Source organism: Salvelinus sp. IW2-2015, linkage group LG20 (assembly GCF_002910315.2).
Source record: "Salvelinus sp. IW2-2015 linkage group LG20, ASM291031v2, whole genome shotgun sequence".
In the NCBI taxonomy this organism is placed as follows: domain Eukaryota; kingdom Metazoa; phylum Chordata; class Actinopteri; order Salmoniformes; family Salmonidae; genus Salvelinus; species Salvelinus sp. IW2-2015.
The window spans coordinates 42,207,693-42,221,417 of NC_036860.1; the positions used below are offsets into that span (position 1 = coordinate 42,207,693).

Below are 13,725 nucleotides of genomic sequence, written 5' to 3' on the forward strand. Positions count from 1 at the left end.
TAATTCCCCCATCCTTCCTTCACAGTTCCCAGAAATAGTTTAAACTACATCAACAAGAGCTTAACCCTCCTCTTCCCAGCATAGGTATAATGAGGAAAATCCATGTCATTGCTTTCAAAAGAGCCTTTTGTTGAGTTGTCAGAAAAGATGGGGGATAAGCAGCAGAATTAGTAAGAATATGTGAGTCCTTGAAATTAGTCTAGTCTTCTTCTGACATTGATGATAATGGATTAAAAACTGTCACCAGAGGTAAGAAACAGTTAGGGGATGTAAATATATATAATGTCCCAGTAGAAAAGGTGTTTGGAGGAGATTGCAGAGGGTGATTGTTCCAATTARACAACTGACAGGACAATTGACTGTGTGCAGCATCTTTGCAGGGCTCACAAAATCTTTTTGGTTAACAGAAATATTTATATAGGAAATATAATATATTTAGATAATAGTGGGATAGTAGATAACTTGGAAAAGTCTGAAGTGTGTCACAGTATCGTTTTAAATAAAAATAAATATGTTACATTTTTGCCACAATTCAATATGTTAATTGTACATTTACTTCATTGACAAAAAAGCTTTACTTAATATGAATTTAATTGATTAACGAAAAATGTGGTTTATATTATCTGTTCTCTGATGTATTTGCACAGATGAAATGCCAGCTTCCTTCTTTCTTTATATTTATGGTACATAACACAACATATTAATGAGTAAATATGGTAAAAAAGACACCGGTTTGTCCTAATCCCACAGTAAATATATTTTCTTTAGTGTATAAATCTTCTGATATTCCCCATAATCTCAAATGTTTTAATGTTCAGTCTCAAATCCCCATCGAGCCATTTTAATATAATGTATGTATCACTTGAAAGATAGAAATGCATCAGAACTCACAAATGACTTACACCACCATGCCGAAGGATATTTCCTTAGAGACGATAAGATATAAACAAAGGCATTTTTAACAAATGCAATTCGTTCAAGACAATAAGTGAATTGTTTTTATTGGATCAATTTCATTTGTGTTGATTGTGCACGTATCATCTAAGATTGATTTAAGACTTCGTCCAACAATTTGGAAACCTATTACATAATGATACATTCAGAGATAAATTATAATGAAGTTCAGAGATAAATTATAGAATAAGAAATGTTTTGGTAGTATTCTTAGTAAATATTACTACCATGTTTTCATCTGTGATATATTTAAAATGTGCAGGAAATAATCCTTCTACCTTTAATCACCAGAGATTAGTGAAACGGTTATTGATAGCATATACAGTGCCTTCAGAAAATATTCACATTTTGTTGTGTTACAGCCAGAATTCCAAATGTATTACATTAGGTTTTGTGTCACTGGCCTACACACAATACCCCATAATGTCAAGATGGAAATATGATTTTTGACCTTTTTACAAATTAATAAAAAATGAAAAGCCGAAATGTCTTGAGTCAATAGGTATTCAACACCTTTGTTATGGCACGCCTAAATAAGATCAAGAGTAAACACTTGCTTAACACATTAAGTTGCATGGACTCACTCTGTGCAATAATATTGTTTAACATGATTTTTGAATGACTTCCTCATCACATACAATTATCTGTAAGATCCCTCAGTTGAGTAGTGAATTTTAAACACAGATTCAACCACAAAGACCAGGGAGGTTTTCCAGTGCCTTGCAAAGAAGTGCACCTATTGGCAGATGGGTAAAAAAACAAAAGAACATTGAATATCCCTTTGAGCATAGTGAAGTTATTCATTACACTTTGAATGGTGTATCAATACACTCAGTCACTACAAAGATACAGGCGTCCTTCCTAACTCAGTTGCCGGAGAGGAAGGAAACTGCTCAGGGATTTCACCATGAGGCAAATGGCGATTTTAAAGTGGAGCTGACAGCATTTTAGCAACATGAAATCATATTAAAATCAGTTCTTATACACCCCCAGGAAGAATATGACACTTAAAACATTTTCTGACAAGAGAACTTGGATATGGTCATTTTTGTAGAATGTTTGGGAATTGCGTATACTAAGGCATTTGTGAAAATTATATAGCAATATAGAGTGGGAAACCGGCCGAGCGTTTGGACAATTAATAGACACTGCAGTAAATAAAACCTAATAAAAACATCTCATCCAAGACTGGAGTCTACACAGACCGGTGCGCTATAGCCAATCTGCGCTACAGTAGGCCTTTATACAAACAAGCCATTTGCCATTATTCATTTTGAACTGGACTGTGGGTTTACAGACAGTTGCCATTGCGCGACTATAGATCATTAGAACGCATTCGCCAAAAGCCACAAAATACACCTGAATGGATTTCTGCAAATATTTAAAAACCACAGGAGTCCTCTTACATTTGGGAACTTTACAGTCCTATTGATCAAACAACCATCAAAGGGTAGGCTCTCTCTCGCTCAGTTATGCACATCAACAACAGCAAGATCAACAACTAATGCTAGCCAGGCAAGATGAGCTAAAATCTAACGAAGGAACATTAGATTAACCCTCTCAAACTTTTTCCGCTAGAAGGCCTTCAAAATTGCACTGATAAACAAGTGTGGGAAAGTGTAGCATACTCGTCCTTCTGCTGCTTGCCTGCCAATGTATACTTGTCCCAACCAAGCACCCAAGCTAACTGGCTAAGAACACCTTACTATGACCATTTAACTTTAGAGTGTTCCTGGCTATTACTTTTTTTCCCTACATTTACTGACACCGGTATCCAGCGGGTGTTGTGCTCATAAATTCAAATCAAATCTAATTTTATTTGTCACATGCGCCGAATACAACAGGTGTAGACCTTACAGTGAAATGATTACTTACAAGCCTTAAATCAACAATGCAGTTTTAAGAAAAATACCACAATTTTTGGGGGGGGTAACAAATAATTAAAGAGTGGCAGTAAAATTGCAGTAGAGATGCTATATACAGGGGGTACCGGTACTGAGTCAATGTGCGGGGGCACCGGTTAGTCGAGGTAATTGAGGTAATATATACATGTGGGTAGAGTTATTAAAGTGACTTATGCATAGATAATAACAGAGAGTAACAGCAGTGCAAAGGGGGGGCAATGCAAATAGTCTGGGTAGCCATTTGATTAGATGTTCAGTAGTTTTATGGCTTGGGGGTAGAAGCTGTTTAGAAGCCTTTTGGACCTAGACTTGGCGCTCCGGGTACTGCTTGACGTGCGGTAGCAGAGAGAACAGTCTATGACTAGGGTGGCTGGATTCTTTGATAATTTTTAGGGCCTTCCTCTGACACTGCCTGGCATAGAGGTCCTGGGTGGCAGGAAGCTTAGCCCCAGTGATGTACTGGGCCGTACGCACTACACTCTGTAGTGCCTTGCGGTCGGAGGCTGAGCAGTTGCCATACCAGGCAGTGATGCAACCACTCAGGATGCTCTCGATGGTGCAGCTGTAGAACCTTTTGAGGATCTGAGGACCCATGCCCATGGGGAATAGGTTTTGTCATGCCCTCTTCACGACTGTCTTGTTGTGCTTGGACCATGTTAGTTTGTTGGTGATGTGGACACCAAGGAACTTGAAGCTCTCAACCTGCTCCACTACAGCCCCGTCGATGAGAATGGGGGTGTGCTCGGTCCTTCTTTTCCTGTAGTCCACAATCCTCTCCTCATTCTTATGACTGTCTTGTGATCATTGCCCTTGCTAGTTTGATTGTATTGACATTCCCAGCCTTAGTTACATTCGTTACATTTTTGCCATTTTTGTTATTGTAACTGAAAAAGTGCATCTCGAATAGAGACAGCCAAGAAATGTATTGGTGAATTATATTAATCATGCATTGAACTGCATCCATCTATTCTGCCAACAATGCCTTAGTGTACGTCATGGAATGTTGAGTCAAATATAACCTATTTTGAAAACTTCTTATAAAGTATGTTTTGTAGCTTAAACTGGGAATTTCATATTTTTGACTGATGTTACGATTGTATGTTTTTAATGATTGTCAGTTCCACTTTAGAACAGTTAGTTAGTTTAATGGCTGTGATAAGATGGATGGATGGATCAACATTGTAGTTACTCCACAAAACTAACTTCGTTGAAAGAGTGAAAGAAGGATGCCTGTACAGAATGTAAAAAGATCCCAAACATGCTTTGCAACAAGGCACTAAAGAAATACAGCAATACATTTTTTGTCCTGAATACAAAGTATTGTGTTTGTGGCAAATCAAATACAACACATTACTGAATACCACTCTCCAAGACTCACAGCTGTAATCGCTGCCAAAGGTGATCCTAACATGTATTGACTCGTGGGTTAAATACTTATCTAATCAACATATATTAGTGTTTTATTTTTCATTTTTTACATTTTTTTTATACAAATGTTAGAATTTTTCTTCCACTTTCACATTACAGTGTATTTTGTGTAGATCGTTGACAAAAAATGACAATTAAATGAATTTTAATCCCACTTTGTAACACAACAAAATGTGGAATAAGTCCAGAGGTGTGAATACTTTCTGAAGACCCTGTGTAGCTTTTGATGTAAACTGCTGAACAAAATTGAATCTGCTAATCTGAAAATCATATGTTAATCATATTTTAATAATTAAAGATACATACATACATTGCTATGTTGTCATGCTAATGAGAAGGATCTGTTAAATATTTGCCATTATTCTTTTCTGGACTTGCAGTGCAGAAAATGGTTCAGAGGGTTGGATTCTTTGGAACTCTAGTCTGCGCCTCTGTAAGTGAAATCACATATCAACTCTATTCTATAAAACTAAAAATCATCATCCCTATTAATGTCTGAAAATACAAGAAGTGACTACAGTCTAAATTCAGACTTTTAAAATAGCATTTCTGTGCATACATTTGTGTGCATACATTTGTGTGCATACATTTGTGTGCATAATGAAACTGTCTGTCAATTTAAAGTGAACTGCTGATGGCTCAATCCTCAAACCAGCAGACCGAACAGATTAATCATTATTATTGTTAATATAAAGCTATCTTTATTCTGGGTATTTTAGTCATTGTATTACTAATCTGTTAAATACCTCCAGTCAGTGCTAAATACTTAAAACATAGGAGCATTTAACAAAACTGTGTTTGGACTGAACAATATTGAAGAATATTGAGTCCTTACACTCTTCTATAGAGTTAAGTTGTTTCTTTGCTCTATAATTGTTGTCACTTATCCATATTCCTTTCTGATATTTAATATATATTATCTCGTTCTCCAGATTCCCAATCCACTGTTTGACCTGGCAGATAAAACATGGTTCCCTTTTGGACCTTCTTTTGGAGCAACGCTAATTGGGAAAGCCAAAATACACATTCAGGTGAGTGTAGCACATGGCAGAAATGAATGTACAAAATGTCTTGCACACAAAACTCACTTTTCTTATGTATTTTTTGTCATGACAAAGAGACTACTCAGGTCCGTAGTTTGATATAAAATGTTGACAAAGTAAAGTTTTTTTTGTATAGAATTGATCGATCAAGGCTTTAATTTGTTTTGAATATGGATATTTCAGACATGATAGTAAAACTATGTGGAGGATAAGGAGGGATCCTCCTGTGCTGTACTCAGCTAAGAGTGTAAGGAGGCCATTTTGTGCAGTGAAAGCAGGGCCTGTCATCCATTTTGTGAAAGCAGCTGCTGCACTCAGGGATACATACACTACATGAACAAAAGTATATGGACACCTGCTCGTTGAACATCTCATTCCAAAATCATGGGCATTAATATGGAGTTGGTTCCCACTTTGCTGCTATAAAATCCTCCACTCTTCTGGGAAGGCTTTCCACTAGAACATTGCAGCAGGGACTTGCTTCCATTCAGCCACGAGCATTAGTGAGATTGCGCACTGATGTTGGGCGATTAGGCGTGGCTCGCAGCCAGCGTTCCAATTCATCCCAAAGGTTTCCGATGGGGTTGAGGTCAGGGCTCTGTGCACCGATCTCAACAAACCATTTCTGTATGGACCTCACTTTGTGCACGGGGGCACTGTCATGCTGAAACAGGAAAGGGCCTTCCCCAAACTGTTGCCACAAAGTTGAAAGCACAGAATCGTCTAGAATGTCATTGTATGCTGTAGCTTTAAGATTTCCCTTCACTGGAACTAAGGGGCCTTGCCCGAACCATGAAAAACAGCCCCAGACCATTATTCCTTCTCCACCAAACTTTACAGTTGGGGCAGCCAGCATTCTCCTGGCATCCGCCAAACCCATATTCGTACGTCGGATTGCCAGATGATGAAGCGTGATTCATCAGTCCAGAGAACGCGTTTCTACTGCTCCAGAGTCCAATGGCGGCGAGCTTTGCAGCACTCCAGCTGACGCTTGTCATTGCGTATGGTGATCTTAGGCTTGTGTGCGGCTGCTCGGCCATCGAAAACCCATTTCATGCGGCTCCCAACAAACAGTTATTGTGCTGACGTTGTTTCCAGAGGCAGTTTGGAACTCGGGAGTGAGTGTTGCAAATAAGGACAGACGATTTTTTTATTTAAAAAAATTATATTATATATACTGTATATATATTTTTTACGCGCTTCAGCACTCAGCCGTCCCGTTCTGTGAGCTTGTGTGGCCTACCACTTCGCGGCTGAGCCGTTGTTGTTCCTGTACATTTCCACTTCACAATAAACAGCACTTACTGTTGACCAGGGCAGCTCTAGCAGGGYAGAAATTTTACAAATTGAGTTGTTGGAAAGGTGGCATCTTATGACGGTGCCTTGTTGAAAGTCACTGGGCTCTTTAATAAGTCCATTCTACTTCCAATGTTTGTCTATGAAGACTGCATGGATGTGTGCTTGATTTTATACAGCTGTCAGCAATGGGTCTGGCTGAAATATCAAAATCCACTCATGAGAAGGGCTGTCCACATACTTTTGTATATATAGTGTACTTTAGTAGGGATAATATTTTTTTATCACTTGAGAAAACGAATAAGGAACCTTTATTTTATTTATTGAACTGAAAAGTGCATTTGTACTGCAAAGAAGTATACACTGATGATTACTGTGTAAAAGTTGATTCAGTTTTTCCCCATGCATGGAAGGATTAAGGACTTAATCCACTTTGTGCCATGTTAGACAGTGTCTGTATGCTTAATGGATTATCTTTCTAAATCCTCTATAAACTATTTTATAAATCAAAATACAAAATATTACCAAAGACTGTAGGGTGCCAATTGAGTAAGCTGATTCATTATGTGACATTCAATAAGATTGATTAAAAAAAGAAAAAGTATCCTCTTTATCTCTCTAGTAATGTTAAATTCACTTGGCTAACTTTCTCTAGATACCCTAGTAGTGAGGGAAACCTTGTTGTGTGGGTATGGGTGGTGGCCATAGAGAAAACCCTATTGTACAGAAGATTAACACTGTCTGTGATGATACAGAGAGTGGCGCGGGCAGCAGCATCATAGAGCCGATTAGGTCTGGTGTCCCCTGGGCCGATGACTTTCTCCATATCCAGGCAGGATCAGAGGTGTGCCCCTCCTTGCCTGACATGGCCAGGGCCAGCTTTACAATGATACACACTGACTGGAAACTGAACCAGGCTTACCATCACAACTGGTTGGGGTCGACCTGTGGTGTATTTAGTGAGATGAAACATTCTGTGTTGAGGATAGAAATGTAATGAATATAGATGACACAATGCTCTAGACCTGACAGATCATGTCCCGTGTAAACAATACATTTCTATCTGAACGTTCTGAACAAACTCATGTTCTCTCAGCTTCTCTTGTTCTTTTCCCCATTGTGTTAAGTCTGGAAAGAATGCAGAGAATTTTTGTCTATTAGACGGCACTTCTTTGTTGTTTTACATTGACAGTATACTGCACTGTACTGAGTCACAGAGCTGTGTAGTTGTTGTCATGTAAGAGTGGGTATGGAGAGGCAATATGATAGACTGTAATGGTTAACAGGTGAACGTTCTCCCTTGTGGGCCAAAGCAGAGGAACAATGGGGATTTGGAGGAGTTTTTTATGTGGGCATAATACTGTGCCACCTTAATGTGTTTTCTGTGTGGGCGTAATACTGGGCCACCTCAATGTGTTTTCTTTGTGGGCGTAGTACTGGGCCACCTCAATGTGTTTTCTGTGTGGTGGCATAATACTGGGCCACCTCAATGTATTTTCTTTGTGGGCATAATACTGGGCCACCTCAATGTTTTTCTGTGTGGGCATAATACTGGGCCACCTCAATGTATTTTCTTTGTGGGCGTAATACTGGCCACCTCAATGTGTTTTCTGTGTGGGCATAATACTGGGCCACCTCAATGTATTTTCTTTGTGGGCATAATACTGGGCCACCTCAATGTGTTTTCTGTGTGGGCATAATACTGGCCACCTCAATGTATTTTCTTTGTGGCATAATACTGGGCCACCTCAATGTGTTTTCTTTGTGGGCGTAATACTGGGCCACCTCAATGTGTTTTCTTTGTGGGCATAATACTGGGCCACCTCAATGTGTTTTCTGTGTGGCATAATACTGGGCCACCTCAATGTATTTTCTTTGTGGGCATAATACTGGGCCACCTCAATGTGTTTTCTGTGTGGGCATAATACTGGGCCACCTCAATGTGTTTTTCTTTGTGGGCATAATACTGGGCCACCTCAATGTGTTTTCTTTGTGGGCGTAATACTGGGCCACCTCAATGTGTTTTCTGTGTGGGCATAATACTGGGCCACCTCAATGGTGTTTTCTTTGTGGGCGTAATACTGGGCCACCTCAATGTGTTTTCTTTGTGGGCATAATACTGGGCCACCTCAATGTGTTTTCTTTGTGGGCGTAATACTGGGCCACCTCAATGTGTTTTCTTTGTGGGCATAATACTGGGCCACCTCAATGTGTTTTCTTTTGTGGCATAATACTGGCCACCTCAATGTGTTTTCTTTGGTGGGCTAATACTGGGCCACCTCAATGTGTTTTCTTTGTGGGCATAATACTGGGCCACCTCAATGTGTTTTCTTTGTGGGCGTAATACTGGGCCACCGCAATGTGTTTTCTTTGTGGGCATAATACTGGGCCACCTCAATGTGTTTTCTGTGTGGGCGTAATACTCACCTCAAATGCCCTTTGAGAGCTGGATAACTGGGTTGTACCTTCAGGTCAGGTGGCACGTTTAGATTCACAACAACAATCTGTTCCTGTCAACAATGACACGAGGCCCAGAGGATGAAGGCCTTTTCATAACTCTTAACCCTGTCATACTCTGAACTGGATCTGTTTTTTTGATGGTACTGTGGTGATGTGGCTAGGTTTTGAAATATTGATAGGAACTATCAAAAATTATATCATAACATTTAAGGAATTTTGGTTTTATAGTCCTAATTGTAAAATGTTGAAATAGCTCAGTTTGGTTTAGCTGGGCGGAGACATGAGTAAATGTCCTCCCATTATGAAACGGACAGTAAAAGCTTGGAGGAAATGGTTTATTGTTATGCAGAAGTTTCTGCTATTGCCTTTTACTTTCAGTACCCGTGACACACAGTCTGGTCTAAACAATAGGAGAGAAGTAATCTCCATCATGATAGCCTCCCTGACTTCCACATTCCTACTAGTTTAGTTATAGGCTCTGTGTTTCAATGGGTTTCAACAGATGCACATTGCCATTGTGAGAACCCACTCAAATGTTGATTCCCTGTATGAGTGGTACAATGGGGTAGTATCATCTTGTTAACCTTTTACTGCAGTTGGCTAAATCAGGGTCACACAGAGTGTTTCTTGGTAGTCTTAAACAAATCTACTTTGAAACAAATGTATACACCCCACACACATGGTTATGGGCTTAAAAAAAGAAGACACCTGTATCATGTCAGATATAGAGTTGAAATGTATTCCATTTTGAATTTGCATCCCAATATTACACTTTATATACATCACAGAAAACTTAAATGTAACAAAACCGTTTGACACAGAAACACCACATTTTTGACATTGAAAAAAATAGAACGTTTATTAGTTATGAATTTATGAAAAATATGAATAACATTCCACCCATGAGGCTGCTAGGTCAGTTGACTGCAGGAAAGGGCTTCACCTGTGAACTCCCTCAGGGGTGTTCATGTGTCAATAGAGAAGAGGACAAAAACATGTTTGGAAGACTTGGTCTTTGTTATGTTGGTCTATCCCAGACCCAGTATTTCCTGGTTGCCTGCTCAGTTGGGGGCTAAACAGTAACTGAATGGTAAACAGAGCCTTATTGAGACCCCCCGTATTTTGTGTCTAGCAATAAGTAAGCAGGAGTCAGACTGGACGGGAACACAAAATCCCCAAAACCCCACTTTTACTGTTAAGAACTGCTGTCTGAGAGGAGTAACACATCTCCCCTGATCCCTCCATCCCCTCAATAGACCTACTCATTCTTATCCCCCTCCTCACATCCCCCTCTTCAACTCCCTACATGAAAAGAATACTATAGTAATATCCACAGTAATATCCACAAGAAAACACTGCAGTAAATACTACAGTAATGTCCGCAAAAACACTATACACTGCCCATTCCCCTCCCCCATATCCCAATTGGTTGCACCCATAAGTGAGAAACCTACATGCCAAGTATAGATCATACACTGAGTATACAAAACATTAAGAACACTTGCTCTTTCCATGACATAGACTGACCAGATGAATCCAGGTGAAATCTATTGATGTCACTTGTTAAACATACTTCAATCTGTGTAGATGAAGAGGAGAAGACAGGTTAAAGAAGTATTTTTAAGCCTTGAGACAATTGAGACATGGATTGTGTAAGTGTACTAAGGCACTGCATCGCAGTGCTTGAGGCATCACTACAGACCCGGGTTCGATCCCAGGCTGTGTCACAGCCAGCCATGACCGGTAGACCCATGGGGCGATGCACAATTGTCTATCGTTGTCCGGGTGAGGGGAGGGTATGGCCGGCCGGGATTTTCTTGTCCCACCTCGCTCTAGCGACTTCTTGTGGTGGGCCGGGCACCTGCAAGCTGACTCTGGTCGTCAGCTGGATGGTGTTTCTTCCCGAACACATTGGTTAAGCGAGCAGTGTGTCAAGAAGCATTGCGGCTTGGCAGGGTTGTGTTTCGGAGGACGCATGGCTCTCGACCTTCGGCTCTCCTGAGTCCGTAGGAGGGTTGCAGCGATTGGACAAGACTGTAACTACCAATTGGATATCACAAAATTGGGGAGAAAAAGGGGTCAAAGTAATAAAAAAAAGAAAGGAAAAGACAAAATATTGAAGTGTCTTTGAACAGGGTTTGGTAGTAGGTGCCAGGCGCACCGGTTTGTGTCAAGAACTGCAATGCTGCTCGTTTTCATCTCAGTTTCTTATGTGTATCAAGAATGGTTTACCACTCAAAGGACATCCAGCTAACTTGACACAACTTTGGGAAGCATTGGAGTCAACATGGGCCAACATCCCTGTGGAACGCTTTTAACATTTTGTAGTCCATGCCCTGACGAATTGAGGCTGTTCTGAGGGTAAAAGGGGGGGGTGTTCAGATCCTATCCGCTTATACCCCAGTCCTACAGGTTATGGAAAATGTGCTATTTTAGTATTTCTCCAGTAGGTTTCCTCAAGAAGAAAGCCCACACTTCTATGCCAAGGATAATAATACAAAATCACTATAGTAAAAACTACAGTAATGTCAGCAAAAGCACTACAGTAAATACTACAGTATACTACAGTCTGCAAATCACTACAGTAAATACAATAGTATACTATAGTCCACAAAACACTACAGTAATTACTATAGTATATGGGCAATTTCACAGTAAAAGATTTTTCACTTTTAAATACTACAGTAAATACTACACTAAATACTACATTCATGTCTGTAAGAACACTACAGTAAATACTACAGTATACTACAGTCTGCAAATCACTACAGTAAATACAATAGTATACTATAGTCCACAAAACACTACAGTAATTACTATAGTATATGGGCAATTTCACAGTAAAAGATTTTTCACTTTAAAATGTATGTCAAACAAAAACTAGTAATTGCAAAGTTTTTAAAAAAGGACTACTTTGAAAAATGTCAGTGCACATGCAAAGTTTGGTAACAATGACAGTTTGTGCTGTTTGTATAACGTTGCAATAATTGTTTTTTGTTTGACATTTTAAAGTGAAAAATCTGAGTCTCAGCATCATCGGTTACTAAATTGCACATATACTACAGTAAAAATAAAACACTACAGTAATTACCTTAGTACAGTATATACTACATATTTTTTTACTACATTATTTAAACTATAGTAAACTGTAAATACTACATTATACTACAGTCATGTCTGAAAAAACACCAAAGTGAATACTATAGTATTTTTACCATATACAGTGGGGCAAAAAAGTATTTAGTCAGCCACCAATTGTGCAAGTTCTCCCACTTAAAAAGATGAGAGAGGCCTGTAATTTTCATCATAGGTACACTTCAACTATGACAGGCAAAATGAGAAAAAAAATCCAGAAAATCACATTGTAGGATTTTTAATGAATTTATTTGCAAATTATGGTGGAAAATAAGTATTTGGTCACCTACAAACAAGCAAGATTTCTGGCTCTCACAGACCTGTAACTTCTTCTTTAAGAGGCTCCTCTGTCCTCCACTCGTTACCTGTATTAATGGCACCCTGTCTCTTATACACATCTAGATGTGTATAAGAGACAGACTATGGCCAAGACCAAAGAGCTGTCAAAGGATACAAGAAACAAAATTGTAGACCTGCACCAGGCTGGGAAGACTGAATCTGCAATAGGTAAGCAGCTTGGTTYGAAGAAATCAACTGTGGGAGCAATTATTAGGAAATGGAAGACATACAAGACCACTGATAATCTCCCTCGATCTGGGGCTCCACGCAAGATCTCGCCCCGTGGGGTCAAAATGATCACAAGAACAGTGAGCAAAAATCCCAGAACCACACGGGGGGACCTAGTGAATGACCTGCAGAGAGCTGGTACCAAAGTAACAAAGCCTACCATCAGTAACCTGTCTCTTATACACATCTAGATGTGTATAAGAGACAGGCTTAAGCCAGTACATGTCCAGGCCCATCTGAAGTTTGCTAGAGAGCATTTGGATGATCCAGAAGAAGATTGGGAGAATGTCATATGGTCAGATGAAACCAAAATAGAACTTTTTGGTAAAAACTCAACTCGTCGTGTTTGGAGGACAAAGAATGCTGAGTTGCATCCAAAGAACACAATACCTACTGTGAAGCATGGGGGTGGAAACATCATGCTTTGGGGCTGTTTTTCTGCAAAGGGACCAGGACGACTGATTCGTGTAAAGGAAAGAATGAATGGGGCCATGTATCGTGAGATTTTGAGTGAAAACCTCCTTCCATCAGCAAGGGCATTGAAGATGAAACGTGGCTGGGTCTTTCAGCATGACAATGATCCCAAACACACCGCCCGGGCAACGAAGGAGTGGCTTCGTAAGAAGCATTTCAAGGTCCTGGAGTGGCCTAGCCAGTCTCCAGATCTCAACCCCATAGAAAATCTTTGGAGGGAGTTGAAAGTCCGTGTTGCCCAGCAACAGCCCCAAAACATCACTGCTCTAGAGGAGATCTGCATGGAGGAATGGGCCAAAATACCAGCAACAGTGTGTGAAAACCTTGTGAAGACTTACAGAAAACGTTTGACCTCTGTCATTGCCAACAAAGGGTATATAACAAAGTATTGATAAACTTTTGTTATTGACCAAATACTTATTTTCCACCATAATTTGCTAATAAATTCATAAAAAATCCTACAA

General features: G+C 39.7%; 1 non-coding gene across 1 annotated transcript; it reads left to right on the forward strand.

Moving 5' to 3' along the window:
- Positions 1–11,505: 11,505 nt before the first annotated feature.
- On the forward strand, positions 11,506–11,558 carry LOC111982190 (U7 small nuclear RNA). The gene has a single exon (XR_002879701.1). It is a non-coding gene; the product is annotated as a U7 small nuclear RNA (small nuclear RNA).
- The last annotated feature ends 2,167 nt before the right edge of the window (positions 11,559–13,725 follow it).